Here is a 13,029-nt window from a genome sequence, read left to right on the forward strand (position 1 = left end):
GATTAATTCCTTGCCCTCATGAAGCTTGCATTCTAATGTGGAAGGCAGATAATACATCCCATAAACAAATGCATACATGATATAATCCCTGTAATGCTACAAGCTATGAAAGAAAACAGAGCAAATGAAGGAGAGAGTTATTTTAGGTGAAGTGGTTCCTGGGAGGGGGTGACATTTGAATAGAGAGGAAATAAGCCGTGAATATCGGAGAAAGATTATTTCAGGCAGAGTGAACAGCAAGTGCAAATGTCCAAAGATGGCAACATGCTTGTCATATATTTGAGGAATAACAATGAGACTAGTATGACTGAAGCACGAAAAAAGGAAGGGGAGAATGGAAAAGGATAAGGTCAGAATATAGCAAGAGGCTGGATCACAAGGGCCTTGCAGATCATAGGAAAAAAACTTGGGTTTTATTTTAAGTGTGATGTGAATTGTTGAAGGGTTTTTGAACAGGGGAGTGGCATATCCTAACTTATACTGTAAAACAATTACTCCCAAGACTATAGTAGGGGAAGTGTGGAAGCTGGGTAGCCAGTTAGGAGGAAGAGGTCTAGGTGAGACATTTTGGCAGTTTGGAGTAGTAGTGACCAAGTTGGAGAGAACCGATCAGACTAGGGATATATTTTGAACGCAGAGCTGATGCAATGTGCTGGTGGACTGAATAAGAGAAGTAGAGAAAGAGAGGAGTCAACAATGACCCCAACATTTCTGGCCCGTGCAACAGGCTGAATCATAGAGGCATTTACAGAGATGGAGAAGATGGAAGGAATTAGGTTTGATTAACAGGAACTCAAAAGTTTGGTTTTAGACATGTTTAGCTTGGAATACTGTTAGACATCCAAGTAGAGTAACTATTGGAGATATGAGTGTGGAATTCAGGAGAGAGGTTAAGGCTACAGATACACAGTTTTTGAATCATTAACATATAAAGATGACATTTAAAATAGTAAAATTGACTGTGATTTTCTAAGATGAGTGTGAGCAAAAACTGAGTAAAGTCCAAGGATGGGACACTAGAATACTCTAATATTTAAAGGGAGAAGAGAGAGAAGACCTAACAAAGAGACTGAAGAGGAGTGTCCAGTGAGGTGAGAATAAAATCAGTAGAGGGTAGAAGCCAGGTAAAGATAATTTTTCAAGAAAGAAGAAATGATCAACTGCTTAAATGCTGCTGTCAGTCAAGTAAGTTGAGAACTGGATTTGACAACATGAAGGTTATTGGTGACCTTGACAAGAAAGTCTCAGAAGAGTAATGAGGATAAAAGACTCATAAAAGGTTTTCAGTAGCATCAAAGATTAAGATACAGTAGAAAGAAAGTGAGAAGATTCACTACATAAAAGAGGGCAGAAAAGTAGTGTAATAGCTGAAGAGACATGCCATCAGGGGAGGGATTTTTCAAGAAGGGAGGTAAGACTGGTGATGCAAGGGAGAGAGAGGAGAATAAGTGTGGAAACAAAGTCCTTGAGTAGGCGAATTCTCTGGTTATTTGAATATTTAGGCCTGGAGCTCAAGAGAGAGGTGGAGGCTGGAGATACGGATTTAGAAATGATTAAAATATATATGAAAGGGACAAATGTAGGAGTGGTTGAAATTGTTTGTGGCAAATGAAAAACAGAAGCCAAGGAAAAACACTGAGGTATTAAGAATGTAAGAGAGTAAGGGGAGAAGATCCAGGAAGACAGAAAGCATGTCCTCTATTTTCCAATTATTTTTATGCCCATAGCACATGGCAGTTTCACTTCTCATGCCTGTAAAGCTTTTCCTTCCCTGGATTCACACCCATCTCTCATAGTACTTTATAAAAATCTTTATTAGCACTTATTTCACTGCATCTACATTATATGTCTGCCTTTCCACCAACCTGAAAGCTTCCTCTGCCAAAAACTTTATTCATCTTATCTACAACTCAACATAATACATAGTAGGTGCTAAATGAATGAGGCATGGAGCGGCGGGAAGTTAATCTACAAATAGGGCATGTGATAAATAAGCATCAGAAAGTATGAACATGCCTTTCATGCCTTTCTAAAAGAAATACACATGTTGGAAAGAGTTCACCAGTGAAGCCATCTGGAGTTTTCTTTGTAGAAAGGCTTTAGATTATGAGTTTACTTTCTTTAAAATATAAAATATAGAATTTTTTGTTATTTTTAGGTTTTGGTAAGTTTTGTTTTTCAATAAAAGTTTCCACTTCACCTGAATTGTCGAATTTATTGGTATAAAGCTGTATTCTCTTTTGTTTTTAATGTCTATAGGAACTGTGGTGATGCCCCCTTTTTCATTACTGGTATTGGTAATGTGTTTTCTTAAAGTTTTCCTTTATTAGTCTTTAGAGTTGTTGTTGTTGTTGTTGTTGTTGTTGTCTTTTTGAAGATTAATGTTTTGGCTTTGTTGATTATCTCTCGGCTTTTTGCTTTCTATTTCATCGATTTCTGATTTTATCTTTATTTCCTTTTTTCAAATCTCTTCGCATGAATTTTCTTTCTCTAAATTTCCCTCTAAGCTCTGAATCTTAAGACTAGTTCTCTAGCCAAAGTGGCCCGTCAGAGGAGTCTCAAGTCTCAAAGGAATGAGCCTGTATTATTACTCTACCATGCTCAAGCACTAGATAGGAATAGGTTGTGGGAAGCGTGGCCTCAGCTGTGAACACATTGGTAGATCCAGAACAGCATCTAGGATCATCAATTAACTACACTCTGCACAGCAGGGAATCCAGTGTCCCATTTTAAGAAACACCACATTCCACTCATTTGTCTCAAGGATAATTTCTTCATGCTGGTTTGGGGAAAAGCTCTTCCATGGTTCCCATGGGCATCTCTTCCTGAAGAGAAACTCAGAAGAGGAAGGTTAGTGGAATGAACTGCAGCAATTGGTCTGGGGCCACAACTGATACTCATTCTCTCCCTTTTCCACTATTTACTCTAAATTCCCCTCACTCTCAGTTATCAACTTAGCAGGTCTTAGTGGCTTATGTGGTGGTGTGATCCAAATCTTCATTCCTGAGGGGTCTGAGTTCCTAGTCCTACTCTTCTCAGGCCAGGGTTGCTGCACGTGCTCACAATTACAGTGGGGCAAGGGAGTATCAGGAGGTGCCCAAGAGGATCACATGGATTCTGTAAAAAGCAGTGCTACGTTCTCCTACCGACTGGGGTCAATTTTGCTTGTCATGATGTGACTCCTCTTTTGCCTTCTAGTCCCTGGAACAGTGAGTCCAAAGTGCCCTAGGTGTAGTCATACCTTATAGTTCTATGGGACCCTTGCTGTGTCCCTTAACAGGAGTGCAACCTCTTCGGGAACCAGTACCCCTAGCACTATAGATCCCAGATTTGTGGGTATAGGAAGCACAAAATCCTCTAGTGGGTCATTGGTAGTGAAGGTAAGTGGAGCTATTCCTGTGTCTACTCTTTGGTTAGTGACCAATGTATTTTTCCTATTGGGTTCATAAAGGCCTCTGATTTAACCTGTATAACATATCCTGAAGGATAGCACCCAATTTTTTCAGAGTTGCCTCTGAATGGCATTTCACCTGAGCCTTTAGAAAGTCATTCTAGCTCTTCATGAGGTCAGCCTTCTCTGGTTGGTATGGTATAGGTCTACCTCCTGCACTTCTTTTACCATGAAGCAGTTGCCCTGGTTGGATGCTGTTATGCAGAATTCTATGCCTGTGGATCAGACATTCCGTAAGTCCCAATAAAGTAATGTTGGCTGAGGATCTGTTGGTGGAAAGGAAAACCCATACGCAGAATAATTACCTATTACTGTGAGAAGGAACTACTGGCCCCTACAGGATGGAAGAGACTCAGTGTAGTTGATTTGCCACCAAGTATCCAACTGGTCTCCTTGAGTAATAGTTCCTTACTGGGGGCTCAGCATTGGCCCCTATTGCTAACATGTTGGATATTTAGACCTCAGTAGCTTGATCAGCCTTAAAAAGTTGGAGTCCATGTTTTTGGGGCCCACACATCGCCTCCATCTCTGGTACTGTGGCCACTCCATTTATGTGCCTGTATTAGTTTCTTAAAGATGCCTTAACAAAGTATCACAAATTTGGTGATTTAAACAACAGAAATTTATTGTCTCACAGTTCTGGAAGCTAGAAATCTGAGATCAAGGTGTCAGCAGGCTTGGTCCCTTCTGAGGGCTGTGAGGGAAAGTCTGTTCCATACTTCTCCCGAGCTTCTGGTGGCTTGCTGGCAATCTTTGGCATTCCTTGGCTTCTACTGCATCACCCTAATCTTTGTTTTTATCTTCACACGGCATTCCCTTGTGTTTCTCTATCTTCACATGACCTTCTGCTTATAAGGATACCAGTCACATTGAATTAGGGGTTCAGCCTACCCCAGTATGATGTCATTTTAACTAATTACATCTGCAACAACCCTATTTCCAAGTAAGGTCGCATTTCTTTTGGGGGGGTCGATAATTAGGTTTATTTGTTTGTTTGTTTATTTAATATTTATTTTTAACAGAGGTACTGGAGATTGAACCCAGGACTTTCTGTATGCTAAGCACACACTCTACCACTGAGCTACACCCTCCCCATCAAGGTCACATTTTGAGGTTTTGGAGATTAGAACATCAACATATGAACTTTGGGGAATACACTGTAACCCATAACAGTGCCCATCAAGCTGGTTCCAAGGTAGCCACTGATTAAGGCTGGTAATGGCAACTGGATGAGCCATTTTATCTACTTCATTGTTTAGTACCTCTTCCCTGGTGGGTGCAAAATGTCAAGACTAAAATCTTCACACTTCACGCCCACTCCCGTATATTCAGCCACACAACTCTATCCTAGATCTTGTCTTTGATCTTCCAGTCCTCTACCAGAGGACCGAGCCATTGACACCTGCCCAAGAATCTATATATATATTCTTACATCAGTTTGCTTCTCCTCATACACAAAGCAGATGACCAGGGACAATGCTTGTAATTCTACCCATTTAGGAAGATTTTCCCTCTGTTATTTTTCAAAGCCTCTCAAGAATGTGACTATAATGCAACCACTATCTAATGTTGGTTTATATCTACATACTAAGCTGACTCATTCACAAACCAAACTCAGGCTTTACCCCTCCTCCTTCAGATGGTCATGGTATTGGTGCAGCTGTGGTGGGTGACATGGGGTCTGGACTACCTGGTCATGTAGCTTATAAGTACCTCACTTGTACTTGAGCTCCATCCCAGATGTACCATTCCACCTTACAATAGATGCTGCTGGGTCCATCTGAAGAACCCAGGCCATAATAGGCAGTTCTGGACACATGGTTACTTGTAGTCCCATGGTTAAGCGTTCAGTTTCTACCAAGGTCCAGTATCACACTAGTGGCTGGTTCTTAAAATGTGTACAATTTTCTGCTGCTGATGACATGGCCCTGCTCAGGTCCCAGGGACTGCACTGTGATTTTTGCACTGGGGCTTACTGTAGGTTCTGTCTTAGTCAGCTTGGGGTGCTACAATGAAATACCATAGACTAGGTGGCTTAAACAACAGAAACTTATGTTTGCACAGTTTTAGAGGCTGGAAGTCTGAGATCAGGGTGCCAGCATGTTCAGGTTCTGGTGAGATCCCTCTTCCTGATCTGCAGATAGCCACCTTCTCACTCTGTCCTCTCAGGGGGTGGGAAAAGAGAGAGAGAGAGAGAGAGACAGAGAGAGGCAGAGATGGAGAGAGAGACGGGGAGAGACAGAGAGACAGGGTAGGGGGGAATAAATAAGAGGGATAATATTTTTTGGTATTTCTTCTTCACCATCCCATTGGGAGTTAGGGCTTCAACATATGATTGGGGAGGGACGACAAATTCTTCCCATAACAGTTCACCTCTGGCCCCCTATAATTCATGTCATTCGTGCATGCAAAATACATTCATTCCATCCCCACACCCACAAAAGTATTAACTCATTCCAGCATCAACTTAACGTCTCATCTAAATATTATCTAAATCAGGTAATAGTGAAACTCAAGGTATGATTCATCCTGAGACAAAATTTCTCTCCAGCTGTGAATCTGTAAGCAAGTTATGTGCTTCCAAAATAAAATGGTGAGACAGGCACAGGATAGATATTTCCATTCTAAAAAAGAGAAACAGGAAAGAAGGAAGGGGTAATGGGTACTAACCAAGTTCAAAATTTAGCAAGAAAATCCCCTTAGTTCTAAGGTTTGAGAATAATTCTCTTGTTCAGTGCTCTGCTGTCCTGGTGCTGCAGGGTAGCAGTATTGCCCCCAAGGCTTTGCTGGGTGGTCCCACTCCCAAGGCTTCAGGCAAAGGCCATCTGCCTGTCAAAACTGAGGCAGTGGCCCTGATGATCACCTATAATTTTGTCCTGTCAAATTCAATAAATCCAACAGTCTTCATTTTGTCCCATCTCCATCTCCTTCAGTTCAAACTGGTAGTGTTTCTATTAACAAAATCCTGTGAACTCCTTATCAAGTGATAATCCAGTCACACCACTTGCGTTCTCATTAGCACATGCTTTCTCATTTTTTGCAATATGAATAGGCTAAGAATCTTCTAGATCATTAAGTTCTGGTTCCTCTTTGCTTAACAAGTCTTTCTTTAATTCATCTCTCTCCTTCCACATTTCACTATAAGTAATCAGGTGGAACCAAGCCCCTTCTTCAATACTTTGCTTAGAAATTTCCTCAGCTAAATATCTAATTTTATTACTCAAATTCTACCTTCTACAAAACACTAGGACACAGTTCAGCCAAGTTGTTTGCCATTTTATAACAGAGATCGCCTTTCCTCCAGTTTCCTATAACATGTTCCTCATTTCCATCTGATATCTCACCAGAATTGCCCTTAACATCCATAATTTTAGCATATAACTTAAAATTATTCCAACCTCTACCCCATTACCCAGTTCCAAAGCTGCTTCCACACTTTCAGTTGTCTGTTACAGCTGCACTCCACTGCTAGTACCAAAATCTGAATTAGGGAAGGTTCTCCAGGGAAACAGAACCAATAGGTGTTAGACATAGATGTAGGTTTATTATAAGGACTTGGCTCACGTGATTACAGAAGCTAGAAGTCCTAAGATCTGCTGTCAACAATCTGGAAACCTAGGAGAGCCGATGTTTAGTTCCAACCTGAGTTCAAAGGCCTGAGAATCAGGAGAGTCGACAGTGTAAGTTCCAGTCTGAAAGTTGGCAGACTCAAGATCCAAGAAGAGCTGATGTTTCAGAACGCGTCTGAGGGCTGGAAAAGACCAACGTCTTAGCTATGCAGTCAGGCAGGACTTTCTGATCTCTAGGTCTTCAACTGATTGGATGAGGCTTACCCACATTAAGGAGGGCAATCTGCTTTACTTATTCTACCAATCCAATGTTAATCATATACAGGGACATTGCCACCAACATACCCAGGATAATGTTTGACAAAATATCTGGGTACCCCATGGTCCAATCAAGGTGACATGAAATTAACCATCACAAGCTCCAAACTGCTTCTCTTCCCACTCTAACACCTCTAAAACAAAAGAGTCTACCAGAATGTAAGGCCAAAGTGGCAGAGATGCTTGTACAGCAGCCTGGATCTTCTGAAGAGCCTTTCCCCTGTTCTGGGCCCCAAAGCTGGAAATCTTCAGTGTTACCTAATATATGGGCTACAGCAGTATTCTTAGTGTGGAATGTATTGCTCCAGAACACAGAGAGACCAGGCCCTGTGCATTCTTCTTTGTGGTAAGGGATGTAAGATGCAAAAATCTTTTACTTGGAAGGATATACTGGTATACCTCTGGCCAGTGGACCCTCAATAACTTCACTGAAGTGGCAAGTCCTTCAATCTTTGCAGCATTTCCCTACTCTCTGAAGCATAGCTCTTACCATTGTCTCCAGCATACTAGCCATCTTGCTTGCGCTGTCTGCCCAGCATAATATCATTTATGTGATATTCTATGAGATGTCCAGGAGGTCCAGATCTCTTTGTACTATATGATGACAGAGGGCAGTTTACCTATCCTTAGGGCAAAACTATAAATGAATACTGTTATCTGTCCCACATATATGTGAACCATTTCAGATGCTCTTTTCTAACCAGAATGGAAAATAACTCACTCAACAAATCACTGGCCATGGGCCATGTCCTGATGCCTTATTTATCTGCTTTAGCAACAATACTATGCACGGTACAGCAGGTGCAATTAGGGCTGTTACTTGCTGAAGTCTAGAGTAGTTTAGAGTCATTCTCCAAGATCTATCTAGTTTCTGCAGGGGTCAGACTGGCTCATTAAACAGACATATGATAGGGACCATCTTTCCTCCACTCATGTTCTTTAGGTCTTTAATGCTGGCACTAATTTCCATCATGCCCTTGGTATGTGATATTGGTTTTTAAAATTCATTATATTGGCCAGGGTTGGAAGGTCATTTTCAGGTGTTCCTACTTGGCCTTCCCCACTATGATAGCTCTTTACACAGGTCAAGGATTTAGTGTGGCTATTACTCCAACTGCCAAATATAACAATTCTATTTATAAACACAGGAACTGAAGAACAGACCACAGGGTGGGCCCACAGACACAATGGACCCACTGTAAGCTGGACTTTAGCTAGGACCCCATTTATTACAAAGCCCCCATAAGGCCCCTCTCTAAGGGGCCATGACAATGCTTTGGATCTTAGAAAACTGATGTCAACTTAGATCCCAAGTTCAATAGTCCTCATTTTTCTGGTTATCCCTCTTCCCTAGTGTGTACACTCATCGAAATGGCCATGGGTCTGTTTGGGGAAGGACTGGGGAATCATTACAGGTATTACTTGCTGCAGTGCTGCAGGATCTGCCACCTCTTAGGTCAGTGGGTTTCAGATCTGAAAAGTGGCTCAGATCCAGACACTGAACAAGGGATAATGATTTGGGGTGGGGTATGAGGATTACCATCCTCAGTCTCCTGCTCCTCCATTTTGGCCTTTTTCACTTGTAGATGTTAACTTTGCCCCTAGAGATGCTAAGCCCTATATCTACCTCCACAACTCTATATGGGTCAAGCTCCCTTAAGCTGCCACTCTTGTCAGATGTTGCTGGTCTTTATAATTGTGGCCTCCTGGCTTTTGGTGACTAAGGGCCACCACCTGGCCTCTATTACTTGGGGGAAGGGGAATACCATTCCCATGATTATTAGTGAGCCTCAGTTCTGTGACTGCTTCTACTGTCAGTCCAGGCTACAGAGAACTTCTTGGTGATGCTGTTGCCTCTCACCAGAGAATTTCCGATGGCCTCAGTGAATGGTGTGTTTTCTGGGCCTTCCTGTAGAACATAATCTTCTGATGGGTCTTTTGACCTCACATATCATTCCTGCATGCCCATTTCTCTATCTTCTTATTTGCTCTTCTATCATCTGCCAGGGCACCTGAGACATTTCTACTTTACTCAGAATTGGCCATCACTTTCTCTAGGTTTCTAAAAGCCCCGCAGCAGTGTTTGTTTCAAACCCAAGAGTTCTTACCATGGTGTTAAATCCTATGCCTCAAGACAGTGCCCCCAATTCAATGAATTCTTGATTATCTAGTCCTACATTCAAGCCCCTTTGATCAAGCAATTTCAAAATTCAATTGCAGGATATTCCCTTGGTTTCTGTCAGTATATGCTAGCGAATTCTTACAGCTCCTTTGATCTAATCTCTTCCTTTATCAGGCCCAAGCATATTCTCATCTAGGTTTTGCTAGGATTTAACTCTAGTTACTGGCCTGGTAGCCAGGAAAGGAGGTAGTGGCAACTTCTATGTTGCCTTGGGGGGCAGTTGCTCTGCAGCGTCTGTCAGCATGCAGGAAATACTAGTTCTTAGTATGAAGAGGTGAACCACCTCTGCAAACTCTGAAAGTTCACTGGGGTTTGCAGAGCTAACATCCTTGCAGGTGTCCAACCAGATGTCCCATCCCTTGTTTCAAAGTTTCAGGTTTTCTCAAAGAGGACTCTGACCTGCTTTGGTTGCATATTTAAATGTCTCTGGAGCTCTGTGCCTCCAACTATCATGTCTTCAGTCTGTGGCTTAACTGTGTCAGCTCTTCCACTGTAGGAGATAAAAGCCTCTTTGTAAGCTACTAAAGAGGCCCTCTGTCTCTCACACTTAGCCATTAACCAGGGGAGAACCCTTGCTTTCTCTTTATTCCTCTTCAGAGTCATTACAACTCAGCGGTAACCAGTCAACTCCACTGTCCTTGTAGGCATGTTCTCCCCTCCATATATTTCACATGCCTGAAATAGTACCTGCAAGGGCTTTCTCCTCCACTGGGATGTTTTCTCCCAGTCACTACTGATGGTATCTTTAGCAACTGGTCATCAGCTTGGGCTAGGAACTACCCATGTCCCTGTACTGCTCAGGATAGCACTGTTTTCTGCCTGTGAGGTATTGAGTGTGCCAGTCTTGAAATCTCAACTTATGTTTTCTTGGACCTATCCTGGGACCACTTATGCTAGTTTGGGCCCCTGAGAAGCAGCTGCCAAGGTGGGATTTGACATGTGTATTAGCTAGGGCTGCCATAACAAAATACCACAGACTGGGTAGCTTAAACAATAGAAATTTTTCTCTCACAGTTCTGGAAGCTAGAGTTCCAAGATCAAGCTGTCAGCAGGCTTGGTTTCTTCCGAGGCCCCTGTCCTTGGCTGGAAGATGGCCACTTTCTCCCAGTGCCTTCACATAGCCCATCCTCTGTGCACACACCCCTGGTGTCTCCTTGTGTGTCCAAATTTCTTCTTCTTTTAAGCACGTCAGGCTGGATTAGGGTTCACACTAACAGCTTCATTTTAACTTAATCACCTCTTTAAAGGTGATTGTGTGTTTAAGGGCTTCAACGCATGAGTGTTGGGGAGGAAACTATTCAGCCCATAACAACATGCAAGAGATTTACTAGGGCAAAAATCTGTGAAAGATAAAAGGGAAGGAAGCAAGGGAAGGTGGGAGAGTCTGCAAACTGTGACACAGGCCTGACACCTACGAAGGAGAGGGAAAAGCAAGGATTGAGGCAGCATTTCAGACTACAACACAGTTTGAAGAAAGTTCAAGCTAGGCTGATGGCTAGTCCTCCAGCCAAAGCTGCCCATTAGAGGAGTCCCAAACACTGCAGCAATGAAGCTGCATTAGTACTCCTGCCATGTGCAGTCATTTATAAATTAAATAATTACAGGTACATAAAGAACTCAGTTTGGGGATGAGTTCTTACTGGTTTATTTGCAAAGTGTCTCCAGTCTACCCTGACTATTCTGCCAGTTTATTTTGCTCCTGGACCTATGTGCCTAGCTCTCCAAGATGTTTATACAACTTTTTCAGTTTCTGAAGCTGGCTCATTTTCTCACATTTTACCACACTCCCTTCCCTTCTGTCTTCTATGGCTCCTTTACTATTTTTTTCAGAGGAACACTTGGTTCAACTTTTAATGAAACACTTATTTATTGATCTGAATTGATTATGCTAGAAACTATATGAGGTGTTAGATTTTTATGCCGTAAGGGTACACTTTCTTGCGAGAAAACAAGAAAAGACTCTTCTGATCCACAATCAGAGCTACCTGTGGCTCCCCTTCATATACAATTTTTAGGGCACAAACACATTTACCCAGAGGATCCTACATTCAAGTAATTTTGTGAGACATTCACCACCATATCTGCTATTAGCAGGGGCTACAGAGTACCTTGCATCCCTGGGTTCAGGAAATAATATTATGCTCAAGTACCTATCTAGTTATATAGGTAGTCACTATATATTAATTTCAAAGGCATTTCAAAAGATCAAGTATAGAGAATTTAACTAACATTTTTCAATAGAAAGGCCACATTAGCTGACCAGAAACCTAAAGGATACCATTCTTTTCTCAGAACTCTAACAGATCCCTGAGGATTGCCACTCGGAATTTCTCCTCAGTTTTATTAGTGTCAAACTTATTGGCTAGGGACCACAAAACGAAATTCCTCTTGAATTCATGAAGGCAGGAAATAAACGACAGGAAAAATATCTAATCCCCAAAGACTTATTTCTACATCTTCCCTACCATTGAAATGCCTTAGTTGTTTACAAAGCTAATCTAGGGCCAGGTTATGAACCTGACTTGACAGAGGCAGGCCTGGGGAGGTTAAGGCCTTACCAGTGGTATATCATTAACCAGAACCCTGGCATTTCCTTTAAGTCCTATCTTGCCCACTAAACGACTTCTGTGTGTGTGTGTGTGGAGGGGGGAGTTAGGTTATTTGTTTGTTTGTTTACTTACTTATTTATTTTTAATGGAGGTCCCAGGGATTGAACCCTGAACCTTGTGCATGCTAAGCACGCGCTCTAGCACTTGAGCTATATCCTTCCCCAAAATGATAGACTGGCTATCTTTCTTGAACAAACAGTTCATTTACAGTCTTTCTACAAAGCTGCGCGGTTGCTCTCCTTAGAGAAGGGAAGCCAGAAGAACAAAACACACGTTACCACCTGCTGATTCTTCATAAATAACAGAGAAAGCAGTGAACAGTTTGAATCACGGATCCAGAGCTCTGGGGCACCAGGTGGAAAACCTGTACTGGGAACAGGGGGGTGAGGGGAGAGGAATGGAAAGAAATGCTAATAAAATTACCTTGACCATGTGGAAATTTCTAGACTTCCCTACCGACTAAAACCCACCAACTTTTCTCAACAAATGAGCCATGGGAGGGGTGGGCTAAAGCGAATGGACTCGCCCACAGCGCCGGCTCAGACACACCCCAGCGAACACCACCTCCCAAGTCGAGCCCCGGAGCCCGCCACACAACACCTGGAGGAAGTCAGCGCCAGAGCCGGAAGAGCGTGGAATCCCGCGAAAGGCTGGGCGGGTAGAGGACGAGAGAGACCGGGACCAACGTGCTCGTTGGGGATTGTGGAACAGGCGAGGGACCTATCAGGGTTCAGACAGCCCAACTCTCTACAAATTCTCCCAGTTGCCAATCTTGGAACGGGTTCACATCTTTTCTGAAAAGAGAACTCTTACCACACGCTTTCAGCTCGGAGCGCCCCTAGCAACCACCAGGCTTGACAGCGGAAGAACGACTTTTGCCCCGCCCCCGTGGGCTAACCG

General features: G+C 42.7%; 1 long non-coding RNA gene across 1 annotated transcript; it reads right to left on the bottom strand.

Moving 5' to 3' along the window:
- Nucleotides 1–6,969: 6,969 nt before the first annotated feature.
- Nucleotides 6,970–12,966, bottom strand: LOC107034130 (uncharacterized). Its single transcript, XR_012075921.1, has 2 exons — nucleotides 12,730–12,966; nucleotides 6,970–7,202 (listed from the first exon to the last, which is right to left on the bottom strand). It is a non-coding gene; the product is annotated as an uncharacterized lncRNA (long non-coding RNA).
- Between the last annotated feature and the right edge of the window lie 63 nt (nucleotides 12,967–13,029).

The sequence above is a fragment of the Vicugna pacos genome, chromosome 9 (genome assembly GCF_048564905.1).
Source record: "Vicugna pacos chromosome 9, VicPac4, whole genome shotgun sequence".
In the NCBI taxonomy this organism is placed as follows: domain Eukaryota; kingdom Metazoa; phylum Chordata; class Mammalia; order Artiodactyla; family Camelidae; genus Vicugna; species Vicugna pacos.